Genomic DNA, 18,626 nt, shown 5'->3' with positions numbered 1-18,626 from the left:
ACATCAAGCAGGGGAGGGCAGTTGGGAGGGACCCGGCCTGCAAGGGAGGGCAGTTGGGGGCAATCAAGCCTGCAGGGGAGGGCAGTTAGGGGTGACCAGGCTGGCAGAGGAGGGAAGTTGGGGGCGAGCGGGCCTGCAGGGAAGGGCAGTTGGGGGGACCCAGGCCTGCAGGGGAGGGCAGTTAGGGGCAAACAGGCTAGCAGGGGAGCAGTTTGGCATCAATCAGGCTGGCAGGGGAGTGGTTAGGGGGTGATCAGGCTGGCAGGCAGAAGCAGTTAGGGGCAATCAGGAAGGCAGGCAGGTGAGCAGTTGGGAGCCCGCAGTCCTGGATTGTGAGTGGGATGTCCAACTGCCCGTTTAGGCCCGATCCTACGGGCCTAAACGGGCAGTAGGACATCCCCTCAAGGGGTCCCAGATTGGAGAGGGTGCAGGCTGGGCTGAGGGACAACCCCCCTCATGCACGAATTTCGTGCACCAGGCCTCTAGTTTCAAATGATCTTTTTTTCACATAATTGTTACATATGTTTTTTTTTTTTTTATTTCATTAACTACAACTTCTAGAATACTGTTAAATAAAAGCAGTCATAATGAACATTTTTATTTTGTTTCTAATTTTAATGGGAATGTCTGTAGAATTTCACTGTAAATTATGATGTCACTTGTTATTTTAGGTTACATGTTTAATAGATTTAAATATATTCTAATTGATCAATTTAAATTAGACATTTAAGGAAATAATATTTCTTTTTATAAAAATGTTTCCTTTTTAACAACCTAGACTAGATGTTGAATTTTATTATATTGTTTTTCTTTTCCCTACTTACATTTTCAAACATTGAACTATCCTTGCATTAGAATAATACCACTTAATGATGTGTTGGGAGGCAATTCTCCCTGGGTCTCTCACATTCTTGTATATCTTGTAAGCAGAGCCTCTGACTGCCCTTTGTTTTGAAGTATCTTTTCAAGAATAGAGATGGTCTTTCCCTACAGAACAAAGGGCAGGCTTGCTTATAGCCTTGAAGATATAGTGTCTCCCCTCTGAACCAAACAGCAGGCATGCTTACTGTAATAAAGATTATGCCTCCCTTTGGGGCAATGGCCAGATACTTGCTGCCTATTTTTGAAGAATCACATCTCCAAAACTCAGAGTTCCTTTCCTAAAATGCAACACACTGAGCATGCAGGCATCTACCTGGGCCCATATTGCATCACACCCCTGAGAATGGGGGGAAAGGGCATTGACACATATACTGATGCTCAGGCTGCTTCCTGTGCTATAAGTCATAAAATCCTTTGTATCTGACCCCAAAGTCTCATTTCTACTGCCACAAGAAATTGTGGCAGGCTATCTTTATCAGTTGTCAAGTAAGGTAAATGTTCAGACACTTCACAATTTTTATTGTTTGAGAGATTCCATTTTCTAAAAATCTATTTATGAATTTACATTTATACTCAAAAGTGATATCGATTTATATTTTTTCCCCATGCTATATTTATTAGGTTTTTATGGCTATATGAAAGAAATTTAAAAGTTTCCATTATTTTTCTGCACTGAAGTTGTATATATGAAATGCATATTAAGACGTGCAAATAAATGTTTTTTGAAAAAAGAGTTTTGATTTAAAAATGTTTTAGAATTAAGTTTTTCCCCCAATTTATTGCTGAGTTAATGTTAGCCATGTATATTTCCCCCAGAAAAATCAGTGAATTTTGACAATTTAATAGTGTTTGGTGTTACCATGTAATTTTAAGAGTATTTTTCATATCTATAGTTATATCTGATTTCTTATTTTACATATTTGTTGTTTTAACCCCTTCCACTTTTTAACTTTTTTTTCTGGACTTGCTAGAATATGCCAGACTCTTATATATTTATTGTTTTGCTTTTATTACTCTTTCTTTTTTTGTTGTTGTTATTTACTTTCTTCTGCTTCTAAACAATGTTTTTATTTTCTAACATTTTAAAGCTTAATTTTTTTATTTGTGTTACTTCTGATCTAATAAAGCAAGCGTAGAAACCTACTTGTTTCAATGAATAGTTTTAACTCCATTTTGTAAGATTTGATATGTAATGTTCTAATAATTATTATTTTCTCACCAATTTGTAATCACAAATTTGATCTTTTCTTTGATCCAAGAGTTACTTACGTATGTTTTCTATTTTACAAATAGTTTCCTTGTCTTAAACTCTTTTTACTATATTCTAGGTTATTTTATTACAGTTGCAAAATGTAGGTTATATATTTTTCTTTATGAATTTTATCAAAGTTTTAGTTTTTTCTACGACATGATTAACTTCTAAAATATTCTGCAGATGTTTTAAAAGTACATGTATTCATGGAAGGGCATAAACTTTATAACAATTATATCCATTAAGAATTATTAGTTAAATCTGCTTTATATTAGGCTTACTTAATTTATCAAGGAAAAGTTTCAAGATCTCATTTGTGTGTCTGCTTATTTTTTCCAATATATCAAAGAGTTGTGTGCTTTATGTAGTTTAATGGCACTTACCAGCTGCATAATGGTTCCTACCTATTATAGTCTTGTTGTGAAATCTATTTTTTAAGCACTCCTTATTTACATTCCTTGTTTTGCCCTGTGCCTTTGTCTATTTTTTGTGCTATTAAACTTTTTATTTAAATAAACAGCAGATCTTTACCCATCTCAAACTTTTAATTTATATGTATATTTTAAATCCAGATATAGTTGAATTTTATTTCTTAATCCAATTTGGGAGTCTTGATCTTTTAATAAAGAACTTTGATTTATTAAGATTTGTTTTCATAACTGATGCTTTTCCTTTTTTCATCATTTATGATTTCTTTTTCTCTGCTTCTGTGTTAATGCCTTTTTTTCTTTTGTTTGACATATGGACTAAGTTTCCTTTGCTCTTTTTCCTCTCATGATTGAATGTTTGCCAGTGTTTCCTTAAAATTGTAATTAACATATGTAGTCATATATTTAATAATGCCAAGTATGAAACAATCTATTGACTTCTTTCTTTGTTAGATGATGAAATTAGTGTGCATCAACCATTTTCTTATCATGAAAAAATTTTTTATTTTTAAGTATTAACCATAGGACAGTCCTGAGACCTTTGCTTAATTTCAGGAGCTAGTCAATGTCACTAAAATTATAGAAAAGGTTGCTAGGGAATCTTAGATCTTCAAAATCATCCAGGCCAAATGCATTCCTATAGTAATGAAACCTCAGAGAGTTGAAGTGACTAACTCCAGGTCTTAAAACTAGTTAGTGGCAATATTAGACCTAGAAATTTGGTCTCTTGATCCCCACACTAGTACTCTTTCTAGCGTATCACATATCTTACTAGTAGCAGTTGAAACAGTGAGCAAACCTGGTCGTTTAGGGTTGGGGAGAAGTGGGTGGAGGAAGAGAGCTCTGCAGCTTAGGGAAAGGCATGATGGCAGAGGATAAGAGGTTTGATTTAGAAAGGAGATGATACACAGCTTATCACTTAAAATAAACATCAAACAAAACTACACACCACTTAGAAGTGGACTTAGGTAGAGCCTTTAGGTTATTTGGCTGCCCCTGTGCTCTAGACTTTTGTTCACTTTTATTGAATTTTAGTAAGAAAGCCATCTGGTAAAATATTTTGGACTTAGGTTGATATTTAACATGTAAATCAGGCTGATTTGAAGAGTGAATATTTAGCCACCAAATGAAACTTAACAAATAAGGGAGATACTAACTAAATTATAACCCAAGTAGCATTTCACTTAAATGTTTCCTGATTGACATGAAGATGTTGGTAATTTTTATTTAGTTCATAAATATAACTTTTGGGGACATCATTCCAGAAAAGCTCTGGCATTAGGAACTAGGCCAGTTTTTCTTCCCAATATTAAGGGTTTCCAAACTCAGCTCAGTAAATTTAATGATATGTGCCTTCAGGGAGGCAGAGGACAGTGGACTTGATGCTGGGCGTTCGTGCACATGGATACCCTTTGATCCTAGGAGGTTTTTTCCCTCTTAACAACAAATAGGTGGTATCCTTTTTAACGTTACTTCCCCATCTCTTAGAAACCAACTGGGTGTAGATGTGGATCCCTTTCTGATGCCAGTCACAAGTCCTGAACCACTCATACTTCTGACTGTCTGACTATAAATTAGGGGATCCCACTAGAATGATTCACAGAACTCAAGATGTACTAAATGGAAGAGATGCATAGAGTGATGTGGTGAGGGGAGGAGCATAAGGTTTCCAAACCTTCTCCAGGCCTGCCATCCTCCCAGTACCTGGATGTGTTCACCAGTCAGGAAGCTTTCTGAATTTCATTGTTCAGGAATTTCCATAGAGCTCATTTTTCTAGGTGTCCCCCTCCCCCTTTCTGGAAGTTGGTGGGAGGAGCTGAAGTTTCTAGCCCTCTACTCACTTGGTCTTTCTGGTGACCAGCCCCATTCTGAGGTCATCTAGCAGCCCTACCTTAAATCATCTCATTGAAATAGCCTTAGGTGTGATGGAATGGGATTCCTTATGAATAAACAAAGACACTCTTTTCACTCAGGCATTTCAAGGATTTGAAAAGTTCTGTGCCAGAAGCCAAAGACAAAGACCAAATATATTTTCATGTTATACCACAGATTCCTATGTTTTCATGGAACCCTCTGGGCAGAGCAATAGGGTCATTGCTTCTCTGCCAGGACACAGTTTATCAAGAAAGTTTTTTTTTTTTTTTTTTGCTACAGAACCCAATAATTACATGATGAAATATTGAGATTGGAAGATCTAGAAGACAGATGTGGCCTGGTTCTTGTAATTTCTGAAGCTCATAGAGGAGGGTGTCAGGTTGTTTTTAGGGATTATATTGCTCTTATCTATTCTACCCATTTTTGACACCCTCTTTCTGCCAGTGAATTTACTGTTTTGCTGGTTGTATTTAAATAATCGTTAAACATTCTATAGAAAATGTTATTTGGCCCATTTTGAAGATAATGCTCAAAAAAGAATTACACACAAAATCATACACAAAATATTTCCCCAAATTGGCAAATAATCTGCAAGCATTTACCTGTTGGTTTATGCGATCCTTGAATTTTATAGATGGTGACACTGGATATGTGCCTACAAAACCTTTGGTCTTTTACATATAGTATCACTGGTCCTTGGGTAAATATTTGTGCTTACCATGATGGTCTGAGTGGTATTTATGCATTAATAAACAACCCATTCCTTTCTGGCTGGTGGCATCCCTTCCAGCATGACCTCCGCTGGGCTTGACAGTGGTAAAAAGCCACAACTCATTTCTTGATACTGGGTGTCCTGTGTTTTTCTTTTTAGTCTCTTCAATCCATTTTGCTGATTCATATTCAATTTAATTAATGAGAATCATATCATGATCCCAGATAGCTACTGGTGTATAAGTTTAGTGTTCATGTATGGGCATTGGGTTTATTGCCCATATTTTTTCTTGACTTTGGGTGATTCTCAACTTGAATGTGACACTACTACTAGGCAGGTTAATTGTGTTGCTTTCTAGACCTTCACTTCAGTTTTAAAATTGATGTCATGATGACTATGATATTTTTCTATAGGAAAGCTATTTATAAAAACTCCTCTCTTCTCCATCTGTCTACCATATGATAATATATGGCCAACAAAGTAAAATGGTGTACTACAGCTCTACCTCGCCAATGCACTGGCTCCATCGGGCAGAGGCCTTAGTGTAGGCTCTGGTTATCCTTGTACTCTCAGGCCATGGTGATTCTGCCAACCTTAACCCTAACCCTAACCCTAACCCTAACCCTAACCCTAACCCTAACCCTAACCCTATTCTTCCGCTTCAGACCTAACGCAAAGAGGTCTGAAGCGGAAGCCTGACTGCTCACCTGAAAAAGCTAAGGAGGGTTTAAAAAACACACATTCTCAGTCTGCAACCACATCAACTGAATCAGAATCTCACCGGTCCTAGAACCTGAGTTATGAAATAGCTATTAAAGCAACAACAATGTTGCTGGCTTCCCAGTTGGAAGAATCACTAGTCTAGAGGCTCCTGACTGCTGGGGGTGTACATGTACCTGTATGTAAGAGGTACTAAACAGTAACACCTTGGAATTAGAAGGAAACCTCCTAGCTTATCTCTCATTTTGCAGGGAGGAAGTGGAGGTCTTGGCAGGTGATGTCACATGTCTAAGTGCACACAGTTAGTCAGTGAGAATTGTGAAAAGCAAAGCAAAGCAAAATCCAGGTGTCCTGATTCTTAATCTAGACTCATTTTCTCTAACTTAAGTTATCTTTGAATATTTGCATAGTGTTGCCATTCTTTCATTCAATATTTTCCCCCAGTAGATATAACTTAAATATAAGTTAAATATCTTCCTCTCCTGGGCATTAGAGCAAAAATAAAATTTGAGAAGCTATGAGTTAACTGAATAATGCAGTTTTACCACATTAGAAGCTGACAAATGCTAACTGATTATTTGAAAATTCACTTGTGATGCAGGCTGATTAGCACAGGCAGGTGTACTGAGAGAGGTGGAGGGAGAGTATGAAGTTAGCATAGCATTGGCAGACCTATAGGCTTAGGACCAAATTCTGACTCATCTAAATGATTCTAGGCAATCCTAGGCCTCAGTTCTGGATCTATTAAATAGGTATAATGTCTTCCTTTAGTGGTTGTTGTTAGGTTAAAGAAAATAATATATGAATGGTGCCTGGTACCTAGTAACATTATAGTTCTTATTTATTGGGTGCTTATTTAAATTCCTGCCACTGGGCAGAGTATTAAAACTTACATTAGTCTTATGGGTAGGTGTCATAATTAAGTCCATCGTAAAGATGAGAACCTGAGACTCAGATGTTTACTAACCTGCCTGGGGTCTCGGCGGTAGTAAGAGGCTGGGACTGGAGTTCTGCCCATCTTAAAAGCCCCAGGCTTCATGACTACTATACTGTTTTTCAATAAATGAAGGTGTCATTATTACCCCCATCCTCACTCAGAAGTCAGTATAACTTAGTGGGCAAGCATGTGGTCAAGGAGTCAGGCTCAGGTTTTAATACAGTTTCTTCCATTTCAATAAATGACAGCTCTGTGACCTTGTGTGAGCTCTTTAATTTGTCTAATCCTTGGTTTCCTCATTTGTAAAATGAGGATAAGAAGCTAGTATATAGGTATTGTGTGAGGATACCCAATAAGTAAGTCTTTTTTTTTTTAAATTTCTTTATTGATTAAGGTGTCACATATTTGTCCTCATCCCCCCATTCCCATCCCACACCCCTCCCCACGGATGCCCCAACCCCCTATTGAACTTAAATTAACCATTGGTTAGGCTCATCCAATAAGTAAGTCTTAATGCGTATTTTGCTTTTTTACACCTTAGTTGGTCTGACATGCTAAGTGAAAGTGAATGCTGTGTCATGTCTTGACCATGTTTTAGAAGATTGTGTAGAAAGTGTTTTTATAGAACTTTTTCTAAATCTCAGATGCTATTGCAGTAAAGATGTTTGCTGAAGAGCAATGAAAGTAAAGGTTGGTTACACTTTTAAGGTTCCTCCAGCCAGAGTTGGTCTTTTCTTTAGCAGGGAAAGGTTCCCCTCAAGTTCTATGGCCCCCAAAACCTCTGAGGCTTCATCGGTTGAAGGGTAACAGTTCAAATATGCACATATCTTATCACCCCACTTGTGATACATTTGGTAAGCACTCTCACAGAGAAGGGGCTCTGTGCTATGGACTTCTTACTGCTCTGCAGAACAGCCCGGTTCTAACGGGGCATTGATAGGGCAGCCAATGCAGAGATGATTCTAATGTGATAGCTGAGGTATGGGGCCATTCATTCTGTACTGTCCACTCAAGTGAAAGGTTTTGGAGTATAAAAACAGGTGCTGCTAGTGATAGCAAGGGATACGTGTGTGTGTGTGTGTGTGTGTGTGTGTGTGTGTGTGTGTGTGTGTGTTGACATGTTCACATGCTTTTAGTTTTTTTCTCAAACTCATTCCATCTTGAAGGCTAGCTAAATGCACATGTTACACCTTAGAACATTCATGAGACTATTTCTCCTTTGTACTTACCTGTCAATATCAAGAACTAAAACACACTCTCCTAAAGACAGTAGCTTTCTTTTTGATACTATATCTAAAGAGAGACCTTTTAAAGACCATTTTTATATATTTTAGCTTTCTGAAGGGGAAACACCGTCATTAGGAACATGAAATACCACTTACTATATTTGAGTTCAGTAACCTGAAGTTTGACAAGTTTCCCACAGTCTCAGCTTTCCTCACAGAAGCAATGCATGGGTCTACTTCTAGGCCTTTATAACACTTGGTTCTTTGTCATGCAAGAACGCATTTTAACATTGCTTTTATCTCCCTCCTTCAAGCACATTGTGCTCCTCATCCTGTGCCAAGATGAGGCTGAACCACAGCCTAGGGGTAGAGTTTTTATCTCAAACGAGCTGTTTCCTGCATCCTCCCACCTCACCTGAGAGCTGTATGCTTGACTGAGCTGTGCTTTACTTATCAGAGTTAAAATATATCCCACAACCAAAGTGTATCTTTATAATTTTATTAATGAGCATTGCTTTAAGTACTGAATAAAGTATACATTTATAGGACAACAATTTTATATGCTTATAAATATCTGGATCAGATATGTGATGAGCTGAATTTATAAAGTTGCTAAAAACTGGATGATTATTTCAATTGCAAAGGAACCCGTTCACTTTTTTCAAATATTTCTTTAAAAGTACAATAGTAATAGTGTCTTACATTTGCATAGTGGGGAAGGCTTTGCAGATGTTTTCATAGCATTAGCTCATTTGTTCCTCAGAACAATCCTGTGAACTAAGTGGGTAGTGACTATTATTTGCATGATTTATGGATAAGAAAGTACAAAGCATCCTTAGCACATTTGAAATGTAATCACCTATTCACAAATCAACTCATGACCACTTTAGGAGGGATGATCCATTGTTAAAAGAATGCCTACCTGTCTTTACTCAAGTGTGTAGTTAGTGTCCTGCCTATCTCTTGCTGTGTAACAAATTACCCCAAAACCTAGTCACTTAAAAGATCATTGAATTATACTTCATTATGTTTTTGGTTAATAGTTTGAATAGGGCTCTGATGGGTGATTCCTCTCTTCCATTTAGAGTCAACTGAAATCACTTGGGATACTCAGCTGGCAGATGAGTTGGTTTGGAATTCTAAGACGGTTTCATTCGCAAATTTTATACCTGGGCTGGAAGACTGATCTTGGCTGGAACTTTCAATTAGAATGCTTACATGTAGTCTCTCCAACATGGTATCAGAGTATTTGGGGACTTGGGACTTCTAAAGACATATTCCAAGAGAATATAAGTGAAAGTTTGTCAGTAGCTTAAGCCCTGACTAGGTCCAACAACTGGCCCAGCATCACTTCCGCGATATTCTGTTGATTATAGCAAATCATGAAGCCCACCCAGATTCGAGGGGAGAGGAGATTCACACTACTTCTCAATAAGAGTTAGCAGAGAATGTGTGGCAATCTTTAAATTGCCAAAGTCCATTCTTTGGTTAATTATTCACATTCTTCAACCTGAAAACTTGTAAATGAAAGAAACAGATTATTTTTTGTCCTCTGCCCTCAACATATAATATTAAGACAGTGAAACAAATGGATGGGCATTCTCATTAAAAATGGAGATAATAGAAAGCTCAGAGCAGTCCCTAGTCTACATCACTTCTGAAATCTTGTTAGCCATGTGTTGATATTCTTTGATTAGGTTTCAATTCTGCTTCCTAGGAATTATGCAGTCATAATATATAATAATATTAATAATTTATCTATTACAATTACTTTTTCACCTTACTTTTCTCTATCTGTATTATATCATATATGCCTAAAATAAAAAATAAAAATGGACACTTTAGCATTCCTTCCAGAAATGAAAATTCAGCCCATTCATTAGGTCTATTTTCTATAGGCGACATTGCCACAGGCAAGAGTATTGCCAAAATTTCTGCCACTTCATAACCAGAGTCACTTTTTCTTCAGTGTCCAATAGAAATTATTCTATTATCTTCTGAGTATTCACCAACAGTCTCCTCAGGTCCTTCCAGCCTTCACTAGCCAGTGTCCCCAGGGTCTTTCCAGCTATTGCCCTGTCTGGTTCCAAACCACTACTATATGTTTTCAGGCTTTGTTATAGCAGCACTCCACTTCTAGGTATCAAATTTTGTTCCCGCTAGCTATTGCTACACAATAGATGACCCCTAAACTTAGTAGCTAAAATGACAATTGTTTTATGATATGAGGATTTTATTACTCAGGAATTCAGGCCTGGCTCAGCTCACTGATGTTCTGCTCCATGCTGAATTGAGTGAGGTCACTCAGTGGTCTTCTGCTGATGAATGGGCTTGTCTCTAGGGTTTGGGGTGGCTTCACTCACATGATTACCATCATGGCAGTTTGACCTGTAATGCAGTGCTCAGCTGGGACTGTTGATTGTAGTGTCTACACATGGCCTCTCTAGCATGGTGGCTTTAGGGTAGTAGGACTTCTTATTAGTGATCCAGGTTCCCAGAAGAAGTATTTCCAGAGATAGGGTATGTAAATTGCCAGTTTCTTAAACCCCAGGCCTGGAATCTGGCCTAGCTTCACTTTTGCTGTATTTTATTGGCCAAATAATCACAGAGGCATCCAAATTCAAGGGCATGGAATATAGGCCCCATCTCTCCTTGAGAAGAATGTCAAAAATTTTAGTAGTATAGAAAAGTAATGTTTAGTTTTTTTATTTTGTATTATTTACTAATATTTATAGGACTGTCTGACTCAATAAACTAACTCAAGATTAGCATTTAGATGGTCAAGCTTTTGTTTCCATTTCTCTCATTACTTGGCTATGTTTGAGCTAAGGTTTTAGCTTTTAGTTTCCATCCTAGACACAATGGAGATGTTGCTAACTGCTGGCACTCACTAGCTCATGGGGATGTTGTGCCTGTTTAAAAAAATAGTTTTCAAAAAAGTATGCTCTAAAGTGCTCTAGGGAGTAGAATAATAAATTATTATAACTAATTGCACCATTACAAATTCACCATGTTTTTCTAATGAGAGAGAAAATTGGGTTTCTGTATTGTGTAGAATTAACAGGGCCACATAGACACTCTGGTACACACACTTTAAACATACAATTTCATGCCATAGTGCATGTTTCATCTGTCTTTCCTGTGTGCTTGGTGATGTACATTTTCTTACTGAATCTTTGCAACACCTCTTTGAGGCTGATGCCATTATTAACATCTTAATCATAGTTTCTGAAACATTTTTGTTCTGAAGTTTAAATTCTAACCATCTTTTGCATATTTATACATAATACATCTTAAAAGAAACCTAATGAAATCTTTAGTAGAGTCTGTAGGGGTTTTGTGTAAATTCTACAGAAATCTTCCCTTTTTATTTTATACAAATATTCTTGCAAAATGAGGTAAAAACAGATTTATGAAGATATCAAAGTGATAGAAGAGGAGAGAAAAAAATAAAAGAAACAGAAGAATTAGCAGAAGCTAGTTTATGTACAGAAGCCAGAGGAAGATGAGGTGGTTGGTATTATGGGAGGAGGGTGGGCTGGAGGCCAGAGCTTCTGGCCCTGCTATGCTATTAACTAAGAAATTAGGTGTGCAACCTTGAAACGTCTCTTCTCTCCTCTAGACCAAAGTTTCCTTTTGTGTCAAGTGAGAGAGTGGAACAAGATAAATTCTAGACTCATCTCAAATGTAATATTCTCTTATCACTCAAGGAAAGGAGATGAAACACTACATACACATAAATACACCCACCTATGAAGGAAGTGAAGATGCAGACTGGAGGATAAGTTTGGAAAATGACAACAACGTTTTTGGACCTGAAAAATCAGAAGTAGTAGAATGACCATAGAGACTGAAAAACTAATCACAGACATGAGGGAAATCAATATTAAAAAAATGAATACTAAACCCAGCCATCATGAAGGCAATTTGTAAAAAAAAAAAAAAAAAAGGTTTAATTATTCTTTCAATAAATGTTTGTTGAGGCTCCTATGTACTAGATCCTATTCTAGGTATTTGGGGTGGAGAAATTTAAAAAACAAAAACAAAAAACAACCTTGTCTGAATGAAGCTTACTTTCTATGTTGGGGATACAGGCAGTAAAATAAATATATGATCTGTTAGATGATCACAGGTGTTTTGTAGAAGAATAAAGTGGGGAAGGAGGGTTGAACATGCTGTGTGGGGTTTGCAACATTAGAGAAGGTGACTCGGGGAGACCTCACTGAGCAAAGCTCTGAAGGAAGTCAGCAAAAGAGCGGTGGGGACTTTGCTTCCTATTTCATGAAGAAAATGAAAGCACGTGTAAGAGCATTCCAGACAGAGGGAACAGCAAGTACAGAAGTGCTGAGATCACAGCACACCTGATGTCTTTGAAGAGTAACAAGGAAGCTAGCATAGGTGGAGTAGAGTAAGTGAAGGAAAGGGTAGTAGGAGGGGAGATTAGAGGAAAGAGTGGGAGGATGTTGAGCAGTGAGTGCCATCTGACATGTTTTAGTAAAATACCTTTATTGCTATATAGAAAGTAGACTAAAAAAGGTCAAGGACAGAAAAAGGAAGAACAGTTCAGAGGCCATTGCACTAATCCAGGCAAGTGATGATGGTGGCTCAGACTAGAATGGTAGCAGGAGAAGCAATGAGGAGTGATGGGATTCTGGTTTTATTTTGAAGGAAGTATGGACAGAATTTGCTGGATGGTTATTTATGATGGAGGTAATGAGGGGTCAGGGAAACTTCGAAGGGTTTTGACTTGAACTAAGAGTTGCTAATGCTGAAATGGCAAAGACTGTGGGAGGAGCAGATTTGATGGTGGTGGTGGAGCTATTGGGAGTTTAGTTTTACACATGTTAACTGTTAGGTATCTATTAGGTATCTAATTTATGCATGTATCATGTGTCATGAATACATGATTGTGGATTTCAGGGGAGAGAGACAAGCTGGAAGTATAAATGCATGAAAGCCAGAAGATTGGCTAAGCTCAGAGTAAGCACAGGGTCCCAGTAGTGAGCCTGAGGAGTCCCATGCAGAGATGAAGAGAAACATCAAGGGTAGACAAAGAGGAGTGCCCAGAGAAGTAGGAATAAAACTAAACATGCAGGGAGTGAGAAAAAAAAAGTGTTTCCAAGATTAGACAGTGATTGTGTCCCATGTTAAAGATTGATTGGGTAAGGCGAGGACTGAGGGATGACAGCTGGCTTAGGGCCTTACAAAGAGTTTTGCCATACAGGAGATGTGAGCAAGGGGAGTAGCTAGAAGGGAATTGTAGTAAAGAGATCTTTTAAAAAATATATGAGAAAAAAGTTTAAATGTTGAAGAGAGTGATCAAATAGAGAGAACATTTCTGGAGCAATGTCTTTTAGTAGGTGTGTGTGCTGGGATCCAGGGGCAAACGGAGAGGTTGGTCTTCATAGGAGAATGGCTAGGAGAGAGGGCTAAGTAAATGGGCACAGAATCAGGGAGGAGGGTAGATGTGGTGGCAGGTGAGTGAAGTTCTCTTGACTGCTGCCATTTTCTCAGTGAACTAGGAAGTAAAATCACCAGCCCAGAGTGAGGGTGACAAAGTTGGTTAGAGGTCTGAAGAGAGAGGAGTCGGTATGAAACAGTTGTCTAGGGGAGTAGCAGGGCATTTGGACTAGAGATATATAGTACAACTGCTGGAGGATATTAAAGACATCTCTGAGGTAAACCCTTTCGTTTTCTTAAGTCAGATATTACTGGTCTTTTTTAAACTGGTGTTCTCACAGTGAGACATCCTTGTAGCACCAACTCTCCCCCATGATTCCTTTCCTTATTATGTGCTGAGATTCAACTAGCTGGTAGCCTATGGGTTTCAGGAAGCAGAGCCACTTCTTGTACCTGATGGGCTTGTTTTACTTTTGTATTGGGCAGCTTTTTTTCTGATAGCAAACAACCCCAAGTTCTCAGAGGTTTAGAAAAATCAGGATTTGTTTTTCCTTTTTGTTACCTGTTGGTGGTAGACCAGTTGTTGTTCTGTTCCACATATCTTCATTCTGAGTTGAAGGAGTCAACATTTAGGTCATATTATTCTCTGGGCAAAGGGAAAAGAGCAACGGTAGAACTACAAGATGGTTTTCAAAGTTTTTGCATAGAAGTGGTAATTGTCACTTCTGCTCACATTTCATTGGTCAAAGCAAGTCATATGGCCAAGCTTGATGGAATGGGATGGGGAATATGAAATTTTTTTTAGGGAGGAGCAAATAGTTTGGAACAATTATATAATTAGCCACAACCTTTTCCATGTGTGGCAAGAGAAATCCTTCTCAAGCAACACAATGGGTCAAATTACTTCTTCCCAAACACAATTGACATTTAGAACCCAGGAGTAACCTCAGGGTGATTAGACACTGGGTATGAATTTCTGGGTGCAATTTTATGTCTAACCCTGTGGGTTAGATGGTTTAGCTTTAGAATTTAGGAAATGTCTTACTTTCAGGGAGGCAGGCCAGGTGTTCTATCATATGCATTATAGGTATTATAATATGAAAAGCAACTATGCTGAGTTTTACAAAATATCCTATCTAATAAAAGAGTAATATGCAAATTGACCATCACACCAAGACACAAGATGGCTGCCCCCATGTGGACACAAGATGGTCGCCACAAGATGGCCTGCAGGGGAGGGCAGTTGTGGGAAGTTAGGGGTGACCAGGCCAGCAGAGGAGGGCAGTTGGGGGAGACCAAGCCAGCAAGGGAGGGCAGTTGGGGGGGACCCAGGCCTGCTAGAGCAGGGGCAGTTGGGGGGGTGACCCAGGCCTGCAGGGGAGGGCAGTTGTGGGCGATCAGGCAAGCAGGGAGGGCAGTTAGGGGTGACCGGGCCGGCAGAGGAGGGCAGTTGGGGGAGACCAGGTCAGCAGGGGAGGGCAGTTGTGGGGACCAGGCCTTCAGGGGAGGGCAGTTGGGGGGACCAGGCCTGCAGGGGAGGGCAGTTGCGGGGGGACAGGGCCTGCAGGAGAGGACAGTTGTGGGGACCAGGCCTGCAGTGGAAGGCAGTTGGGAGCCGGCAGTCCTGGATTGTGAGAGGGATGTTGGACTGCCCGTTTAGGCCCGATCCCACTGGCCCCCTAAACGGGCGGTCGGACATCCCTCAAGGGGTTCCAGATTGGAGAGGGTGCAGGCTGGGCTGAGGGACACCTCCCTGCCCCCGTGCATGAATTTCATGCACCAGGCCTCTAGTATCTTATAAGCTTGAAGAGGGAGTACCATCCAGAACTGTTTAATGGGACCTTCTTAAGTTCTGTGACCAATTTTGTAATGATATAAATATAATAAAATAGAGGAAAGAGCTCTGCCTTCAACTCAGTAAAATAAAAATCCAGGTAAGGTAGAGAATTCCATATGCATTCTTTGTCTAGAAGGAAGAGTTTTATAGCTCGGTAAAGAGCTGGGATATTTCTCTAAGACACTCTGTAACCAAGGCCTATCACTCAAAACTCCTGTGTCAAGTATGATGCCTGCACGAAGCAGTGGGCTGTTCTGAGTGATCACCTTGCCACCGCCTCATAGAGATGAGAAGCTCGAGACCAGCCATGATGGTATCAAGGCTGACATGGATGCCTGGTAGGTTGGTTTAAACATTTCCATGTTTCTCTGTTCACACAAAGGCTCCAGGCTCTGCTGCTGTTTGTTCTTTAGTTTCACTTTAGTGAGTCTTTTCCTCTTTGTTTATGATTATGAAATTCTGACAGCTGACAAAGGACATTCCAAGAACTTAGCCAGAGCCCAAATTGTGCACTGCTGTGGGAATTTCTCCTCCTAGAGTTGTCCAATGACCCTGCTCTGGAGAAAACACTCAGGTAATGCATTCCCAGTGGTAGCTTAACTCCCATCAACTCACCACTGGTGCCCTCATTACGGTGTTTTTCTTTCTTTAGGTTGTAGTTTTGTGTGTGTGTGTGTGTGTGTGTGTTTTTCCCCTAGTTTATCTCAACCTCCCACCACAGTGAATTTAGTGTCTGTGAAGGGGCCTGAGTAGCTGTCCCCTGAGACTTCCTTAGGTTTATTTTTAGTGCAGGCCGTTTGGAAAAATTACTTTCCCTAGCTGACTACACCAGGACTGTCTTAACTCTGACTTAGAATTCTAGACTTCTCACATTGAACTGAGACTGAGCAGGTAACCCATGCCATCATCTTAAAGGTGGAGCAATCACATTACAATGAGGATATAAGATTTGCCAAGAATTACCCAGACACCCAATTGCAAGAGCATTTTTCTTTGGTCTGTTGGTCTCAGATCTGTAAAATGTTTAACTGCGTAAAATTGCAAGTTAGTCTGACTAACTTGGACAGATTGCAGGTAAAAACCCTACTCCCTAAATCCCAATTGATCCCCTGAGCCATCTATATGCCTTAAAAGTGTTATTATTACTATCAAGCTACATGCTCAAAAATTATTTCCCTTGGGAACACACACCTAACCCAGACGAAAGGATTACTACATTTTTTACTCACTCCATACCCTTTGTTCTAAGTTTCTTGTTACTTTCTTTATTCCCATCTTATGTCTCATTCAAAATGATATTGAAATATTATGAACTCTGTAGTCTCCATCGAATTTTAAACCATATATAATCACCAACATTCACCTGTTTTGGCCTACAAGGGTGGCGATTTCATATGGTTCAGTCTAATCCAATTATAACGAGATAGTAAATTGTAAAAATTCTCATGCAGAAAAATGCAGATTATTGACCAAGTTAATAGCAACTCATGGACAATATGTGAAAGAGTTGAATGTGTATCCAAGCTTTAATAAGATCCTTTGTAAAATGAAGGCTAATTAACATATTAAATGAGAATTGTAATTTGGAAGAGAATTTCGACCTGTGATAGAAAAAAAAGGGGGGGGGGAATTGAGATGCCCACATATATGTTCATGTGCCAAGTGTCTCTGGGTTCAATGGCTGTGACCGCTACTGGGCATGAACAACTTACTCCAGTCTTTAGAAAACTGGCTCTTTGTGTTTTATTATATTCTCTCTATCTCTTTCTTTCTTTCCCATACTCTTTCCTCTGTTGGTTTTCATGGTCAGACTTTTGAAAGCAGTCTTAACTCACTCTGTCCACATTCTCCTTCTATTCATTGTGTAACATGCTGTAATCTGGTTTCTGTCCCCGACACTCCACTGAAACTATGTTTGCCAAGGTCACTAATAACCTTTGATAGACAAATTCAATGGAAGCTTTTCTGTCTTTATCTTACTTAACTTCCCTGTTGCATTTGACAGGATGGACCAAGATTTACTTCTTACTATTGCAGCCCTTTCTCGGACTTGGCACGATCTCTCTTTCTCTTTATTCACTTGTGTGTCCCAGGGCATACCTTAACATATTTGTCTATATTTGTTGAATGAATGAAAGAATGAATTAATGAAATTTTAGCACTTTGTGTATTATTAGTCATTGCTAATAATAAATTTAATCCCCACTTCCAGCAATTTATCTACCCCAACTTCTACCATATACATTTTAAATAATGTATAACTTGTAAAGTGCCACATTCTTCAAGTATTTATCTTAGAAATCCTACCTGATAGTTGGGGGCAAGGCAGGCAAAACACAGAAGACTGCTGGCTCTTTCTCACATGGCTTCCTCTAATATCGAGCATTATAAATATGCTGGGTCATCAGTCATGTTTTTTAGTACCTCCTAACTCTTAGGAAAAAAGATTCATGTTCTTTTTCTTTCCTCCCCAGGATGTATCACTTAGAGATCCAATAAAGTGTGTCCACAAACAACTACTTGTTGCTTGCTTAGACATATGACCTGACAAAAAGATAGGGGAAAAAACAACACAAAAAAACACAAGACTCCTGGAAAACAAAAGAAATGAGCCAACAGAAAATGTGACATCCACGTACACACTTTATGCATGTTTAATTTCTGTTGTTTTGGTTGGAAAACAGCTGCAGGTGTCCTCTAATTATAACCCCATTTTCACAAATATCAACTGTCATATTTAATCTGTTATAGTCACCATATAGCCTACTGTTACAGCACATTTCTTTCATTACAAATTTAGTAGCAGAGTCTCCAATGCACAAGCTAACATTCAGGCTAGTCAATTAATGCATTATTTACAAGTTAAATGTTATTAAAAACAGGGTCTTAATTTGCTAATGATTTAGTAGACCCAAGGCAATATTCCAATTTTTTTTTAAATTGAAAAATGGAAAAACATTCAGAACAGTTGGGAAAGGGAGGGATGTCAGGGATATTTTGGCCTCCCTCACCATTTTCTGAGTTCCTTTTTCACTTTCTTTATTGTGTGTTGTTTTGATGCCTGTATTAACCAGTTGCAGCATGAGTGAGAAGAAAGACGTATGAAAAATAAAAACAGCATAAATAGTAATGTGAGTGGTGTTTTTAAAAACCGCCAGGCAGTTTGGAATGACTCAATACACATGTTGCCCATACAATGCAGCATATTTTGATTTACAATGCCGTTCCAGCAGCACAGCAGGTTAAGAAGGTTAGAAGTCAAGGAAATTAAAGGTTATTAGCATTCCACTGTTGTCAGGCTGCACAAATGGAATATATGTCTTTCCAAATACACTTTGAAAAATAAGGACTTTTTAG

The sequence above is a fragment of the Cnephaeus nilssonii genome (genome assembly GCF_951640355.1).
Source record: "Cnephaeus nilssonii genome assembly, chromosome: 7".
Classification (NCBI taxonomy): Eukaryota; Metazoa; Chordata; class Mammalia; order Chiroptera; family Vespertilionidae; genus Cnephaeus; species Cnephaeus nilssonii.
The sequence above is the reverse complement of the archived record's forward strand: the minus strand, read 5'-3'. Positions refer to the sequence as shown.